A 6855-nucleotide genomic window follows, 5' to 3' on the forward strand; every position below is an offset into this window, starting at 1 on the left:
CCAATTATATAAACCAATTAAGAACAAAATCAAAGAAACACATCGACAATAATACAATAATAGTAGGGGACTTTAACAGCTCCCCTCACTGAAATGGGCAGATCATCTATGCAAAAGATCAACAAGGAAATAAAGGACTTAAATGACACACTGGACCAGATGGACATCTCAGATATATTCAGAAAATTCCATCCAAAAACAACAGAATACACATTCTTCTCTAGTGCACATGGAATATTCTCCAGAACAGATCACATCTTGGGTCACAAATCAGCTCTCACCTGGTACCAAAAGATTAGGATCATTCCCTGCATATTTCAGACCACAATGCTTTTAAACTAGAACTCAACCACAAGAGGAAAGTTGGGAAGAACTCAAATACATGGAGGCTAAAGAGAATCCTGCTAAAGAATGAATGGGTCAACCAGGAAATTAAAGAAGAATTTTAAAAATTCATGGAAATGAAAATGAAAACACAACTGTTCAAAATCTTTGGGACACAGCAAAGGCAGTCCTGAGAGGAAAGTATACAGCAATACAAGCCTTTCTCAAAAAACAAAAAAGGTTTCAAATATACAATCTAACCCTACACCTAAAGGAGCTGGGAAAAGAACAGCAAAGAAAGCCTAAACCCAGCAGGAGAAGAGAAATAATGAAGATCAGAGCAGAAATCAATGAAATAGAAACCAAAAGAACAGTAAAACAGATCAACTAAACTAGGATCTTTGAAAGAACTAATAAGATTGATAAAACCCTGGCCAGACTTATCAAAAAGAAAAGAACCTAGATGTCCATCAACAGATGAATGGATAAAGATGTGGTATATAATGGAATACTATGCAGCCATCAAAAACCACCCCCAAATCCTGCCATCTGCAACAGCATGGATGGAACTAAAGGGCATTATGCTGAGCGAAATAAGTCAATCAGAGAAAGACAATTATTATATGATCTCTCTGATATGAGGAATTTGAGAGGGATGGCAGGGGGCCATGGGGGGAAGGGAGGGGAAAAAATGAAACAAGATGGGATCGGGAGGGAGAAAAACCATGAGACTTTTTTTTTTTTTTAAGATATTTATTTATTTGAGAGAGAGAGAGAGCATGAGAAGGGAAGGCTCAGAGGGAGAAGCAGATTCTCTGCTGAGCAGAAAGCCTGATGTGGGACTCAATCCCAGGACTCCAGGATCATGACCTGAGCCAAAGGTAGTCACTCAACCAACTGAGGCATCCAGGCGCCCACCATAAGAGACTCTTAATCTCAGAACAAACTGAGGGTTGCTGGGGGTCGGGGGGTAAGGATAGGGTGGCTGGGTTGGGGATATTGGGGAGGGTATGTGCTATGGCGAGTGCTGTGAATTGTGTTAGACTGATGATTCACAGACCTGTATCTGTGAGGCAAATAATATACTATATGCTAATTTTAAAAATTAAAAAATTTAAAAATGCAATTGATAGGTTCTATAGCAGATTATAACTTAAGAAAAATCAGTTAACTGTAGATATGTGGAAAGAAAAATCCACAATAGAACACAGAAAGATAAATTGGGGGGGAAATGGTAAGAACATAGGATGAAAAAAAAAAGAAAAAACCATAATAAGCCAGACAAATAAAAAACACAAAATAACATGGTATGTTTAGCTTAAGTATATAACTAGTCATCATTAAATATAAATGAATTTAAATGTTCCAGTTAAAGGATAAAGATTAACAAACTGGATTTTAAAATACAACTAGAGGGGTGCCTGCATGGCTCAGTCAGTTGAGCATCTGGCTCTTGGTTTCAGCTCAGGTCATGATCTCAGCGTGGTGGGATAAGCCCTGCATTGGACTCAGTGCTCTACAAAGAGTGTGCTTAGGATCTTCTTTAACTCTCCCTCCATCCCTCCCTGTCCCTCTTTAAAATAAATAAAAATAAATCTTATAAATAAAAAAATTAAACAAAATACACAACTAGGTGCTATTTACAAGAGACATATTAAAACAAAAAAAAATCAGATTGACCCAGGGGCAAATAATATTATATATTAATAAAAATAATTAATAAAAAATCAGATTGAAAAGATGGTAATGATATACTATGCCAACACTAACCAAAAAGAATTCACTGAATTAGTATCAGACAAAAATAAAGTTTAAAGTGGGGGGAAAAAAGCATTGCTTAAAATAAAAGGATCATTTCATAATGGCTAAGGCTCAATCCATTAGGAAGATATAAAAATACCAGTTTTGTATGTACTTAATAACAAGGACTCAAGATACATGTCTCAAAAATGTGTAGAATTAAAAGAAGAAAAAGACAACCATTGTGGGAGATTTTAACTCACAACCTGCCTCTTGGTAACTGATTGAAGAAGAAAAATATAGTGTATGGGTGTGTGGGTGTGTATGTGTGTGTATTCTACTTAAAGATTATTTAAAAAATTGTACCCAGCAATATCAGAATATGTAAGACTTTTAAAGTATGTGAAACATTTGTAGGAACTGGCCACCTAATAGATCATATTAACAAATCTTAATTTCAAAGTATTGAACCACACAGAGGACATTCTCTGACCTCAAGGCAATTAAGCTAAACATCAGTAAGAAAAAAATTTGAAATTCCTCATCTGTTTGTAAATTTTAAAATATATTTTTAAAAAATCCATTGGTCAAGCCAGCAATCACAAAGGACATAAAATATTTTTAACAAAGCATATCAAAATATGTCAGATGCAGCTGAAATACTGCTTAAAGAGAAATTTACAGTCTTACATACAGATACAGAAAAGAAAGGTGAATTTGATGAGCTAAGTATCTATATTAAGACTTCAGAAAAGGAACAGCAAAGTTAGCCCAAAGAAAATAGAAGAAAAATGATAAAGAGCAGAAATTAATAAATGAGAAAAATGGAGGTACAATAAAAATGCTTAATAAAGCCAAAATTTGACTCCTTGGAAAAATGAATAAAATAACTTGTAGTTTATTATATAGTGAAATAATATATGGCAATGAAAGGTACCAACCCAGTAACAACATAGATATCACAAAAATAATGTTAAACAAAAGAAGACACAGTACAGTATATGTGGTAGTACTGCATTTACAGAACGCTTAAACCAAACTTGAACTAAACCCAACTCATTTAGGGATGCCTACAGTGGTGGCAAAATCACACTGAAGAGCAAAAAAGTGAAAAGCAAAGAAAAGTGAGGCTCATGGCTATTTCTCATTGGTGAGGAAGGAGCATGATTGGGAAGGGCTCCATGAGGGATTAATCTTAGGTGTGGGCTACATCCTTGTTATTGACTTGGGTGGTGGTTTCATGTATTCACTTTATTTCTTATAAGCATTCCTGACACATGTATGTTTTGTGTACCTTTCTCTCTCTGTGCTAGAGTTGGTAATTCAAAACACTTTTTAACAAAAATATACAGGCATCTTGTATCAGATATGTTGAGACATTCTAATGGCCTATTCTAGTTTTCATAACAATTCAAAATACATTAATTTCAATTTGAATGGTCTTACCCATTATTGACAAAGCACAGCTTACATAAATCAAAAATCTTTGACTCATGAGGTACATCAAAGTTGCTCCTAAAACACATATATCCAAATGATAAATGTTATTAAGTAGTAATATGTATATATATTTCTTTAAATAATATCGGCCATTAACTCAGAGAAAGTAAAATCCTGTTTGGTGTGAATTTTCTTTGAGAGCATAGTCCCGTGCTAACTAAAAATACAGGCTCATGGTTTTACTAAACACATTAGGGGATTCTCAGGGCTTCCATTTTTTTTTCTTTTTTTTTCTTTATAAAGATTTTATTTATTTATTTGACAGAGAGAAATTACAAGTACACTGAGAGGCAGGCAGAGAGAGAGAGAAGGAAGCAGGCTCCCCGCTGAGCAGAGAACCCAATGCGGGACTCGATCCCAGGACCCTGAGATCATGACCTGAGCTGAAGGCAGCGGCTTAACCCACTGAGCCACCCAGGCGCCCCCCATTTTGTTTTTCAAAGCAGTCTTCATTCTCCTGAGTGACCACCACGGGAATAGTTAGCCACATCCCATTTCTTAAGTCTAGAAATGGAGGCAGAGAAGGAAGCAAGACTTCACACTGCAATCCAGGCTTTAAAGTGAGTAGCCCAGAGTGTAATGGAAGAACATGGCAACGGCAGCACCTCCAGATAGGAAGGCAGAACAGCGGCTTTGAGTGGATGTCACTCCTGAGCGAAATCTGAGTGCCAAGCGAGAGTTGAGCTCATAAGGAGGTTTGGGGTAGAGAGAGCTTTCTGAGCTGGGCATGAGAGTCTTGCCAATGAGAAAATGCAGAGGTTGGGGTGCAAGGCACAAAAGTTAGAGTAGCAAGTAAGGAGGATGGAGCAGCCCAAAGGGAGGCCCCCTCCCTTCCCAAAAGGAACAGGGAGGAGGAGCGAATCATCCACTGTGCCCCACTGTGGACTCTGACCTGCACGGCGCCTCATGTTGGGCCTTTTAAACATACCCACTACATCCACAGAGCTGGAGGTTGGGGTTTCTCTCAGCTGTTTACCCAGTAACTCCACTTCCCTTCTACCCATCTTGACTGTCACTCTTCATTCTGGCCTCTCTGACACTCTCACCAAAATGGCACCTGATCCCCCAGCCCAGCCTTCATGGTCTCCTCCTGCAACCTCCAGTGTGTCTTCTTTGTTTTAGAGAGCTCTTTTGAACTCCCACCAGCCCTCTACCTATCTGCACTGCTGTATTTTCTATAGATGCTACCACCAACTCATCTGTCTTTGCAAACATCACCCAGAGTATACAGATCCAGTGGAAGGATTCCACATCTATTCCTGCCTGCCTGCATACCTGCCCTCTTTTATGTATTCATGCATTCAAAATGTAATGAGCATCTACTATCTTTTAGGTATTTTGCCAGGCACTGGGGACAAAGTGGTTTAAAAAAAAAAAAAAAAAAAAAAAAAAGGAGAGTTCTTACTCTTCTGTTATTTAGGGATAACAGACAATAGACAATGAATTATAACCCACTATGATGAGTTTTGTGTTAGATGGGACTGGGTACCATAGAGTCACCCCACAAGCTAATCATGGAGGAACTATGATAAGTCACTTCAGAGGCCCTCTGGAACCCAAAGGCAGCATACGGCACTGAGAAGACATCAAAGGTCAACACACCATCTCCTGACACAGGAACACTACCCAGCCATACACCCCAAAGCTGGAAGACTAGTACCTTAGCCTTCACACCTCAGACCACCAGCCCTGCTGCCTCTCCCCAGGTTCATCCCAGTCCTTCAACACCTCAGCAATGCCTGAGGCACCAGGATTTTGGTGCTTATATCCCACCCCAGCCCTGGACAAATCTTCTAGTGACAGGAAATGCACTGAAGAGCAAGGTCTCTGGCTGGTCCCATAGCCTTTTCCAAGCCAGGCCCATGGCCCTGAGCTGGTAACAAGAACTTCTTCCTAGGAGCTGACCTGCTCTCACATCAGGAATTCTCTGGAATGTTTACAGATCTTTCATCTGGCCCAGCCAGGAGACAGAGTCTGTGCAGTGGTATATTACCTGTGCCTAGCTGATCTCACTTCAAATTCAAATCACTAATCATAAGCAGGTCCACTGGCTGCCTCAACCTCATATGGCATTTCTCTTGTACATTTAATTTCCCACTTTCCTAACTTCTCCTTTTTCATTCCCACCCTCACTCTGAGCTGGTGACCTTGCTTCCTATGTCATTAAAGATAGAAAATCTGTGGAAGAGGACTTCCTCAAGTTCCCAGCACCACACCTGCCCATACCTGTGCTCTGCCTTCCTTCCTATTCCTATGAATGCCTGTCAGCTCCCAGCAAAGTCAACTCCTCACCACACCCCTCTACTCTCCTCTCTGGGACATCAACCCTTAGTTAAAAAGTGATATATTTATATTATATTACAGTTAAATTAAAAGGAAATGTTTGATATAAAAGATTGGGGGGCCAATCACTTAAAGTATCTATCCTATGGGTTAAATCTAAGTTTGGAGGTAGAACAGTCACATGGCTTCTATCAGAAACAGGACAGCTCTAAGGGGTCACTGCAGGGAGATGGGCAAGCCACAGGCTACAGTTGCAGCCCCAATAAGATCCTTGAGTCAGGGCACCTCACAGGCCTGGTTGGTGTAGCAGAGATGGATGCTCTGGGGGTTGCTCCAAGCCAGCCCCACAGCAGAACCCTTGTGTAGCTGTCAATGTCACAGTCACATGGCAGAGAACACCCAGAAACAGGGGACAGCCAGGCATGGTATGCTTGAGCACAGTGCCAGCCATCAATATCAAATGTTAATCACCAGACAAACGGGCTGTTGTAGTGGAGAGGGACTTCTGGACACTAAAACACCTTCTGAGCCCCGAGCCATACAATTCTGCACCTTCCAAGGACACATGACGATTGATGCCAGTGATGATTAAGTGGATATCACTGGTCTGGGAACTCATTCCAATATGTTTACAATGAGGATTACGCCCATCCTTCCTAAAAAGAAAGCTTTCTCTTGTACGACAGGATAGGGAAGGGGACAGGAGGGAACTCTAGTTATGACTATTATTTGCTATGGCCAATAAATGGGCTTCCATTTGAAGAACCCAGATGTAAAGAGCATCCTATTATACTGGCCTCACAAAGACTGGGAAGAAAGTAGAAATTAGAAGAGTTGCAGAAAGCTTTCAGTTTTCTTTCTTTCTTAAGCCTGGTAACTTGGACTCAATTGGGACCTTTCATAACAGCCAGGCATATCCTTCCCTCATGAATGAGAGAACATGGGGCCCATCCATTATAGGGCCTGCCACGTGGAGGATACTGGATCAACCCTGGGTAATAACACAAC

The sequence above is a fragment of the Mustela putorius genome, unplaced genomic scaffold (genome assembly GCF_011764305.1).
Source record: "Mustela putorius furo isolate JIRA1106 unplaced genomic scaffold, ASM1176430v1.1 tig00003845_pilon_pilon_pilon, whole genome shotgun sequence".
NCBI classification, from domain to species: Eukaryota; Metazoa; Chordata; class Mammalia; order Carnivora; family Mustelidae; genus Mustela; species Mustela putorius.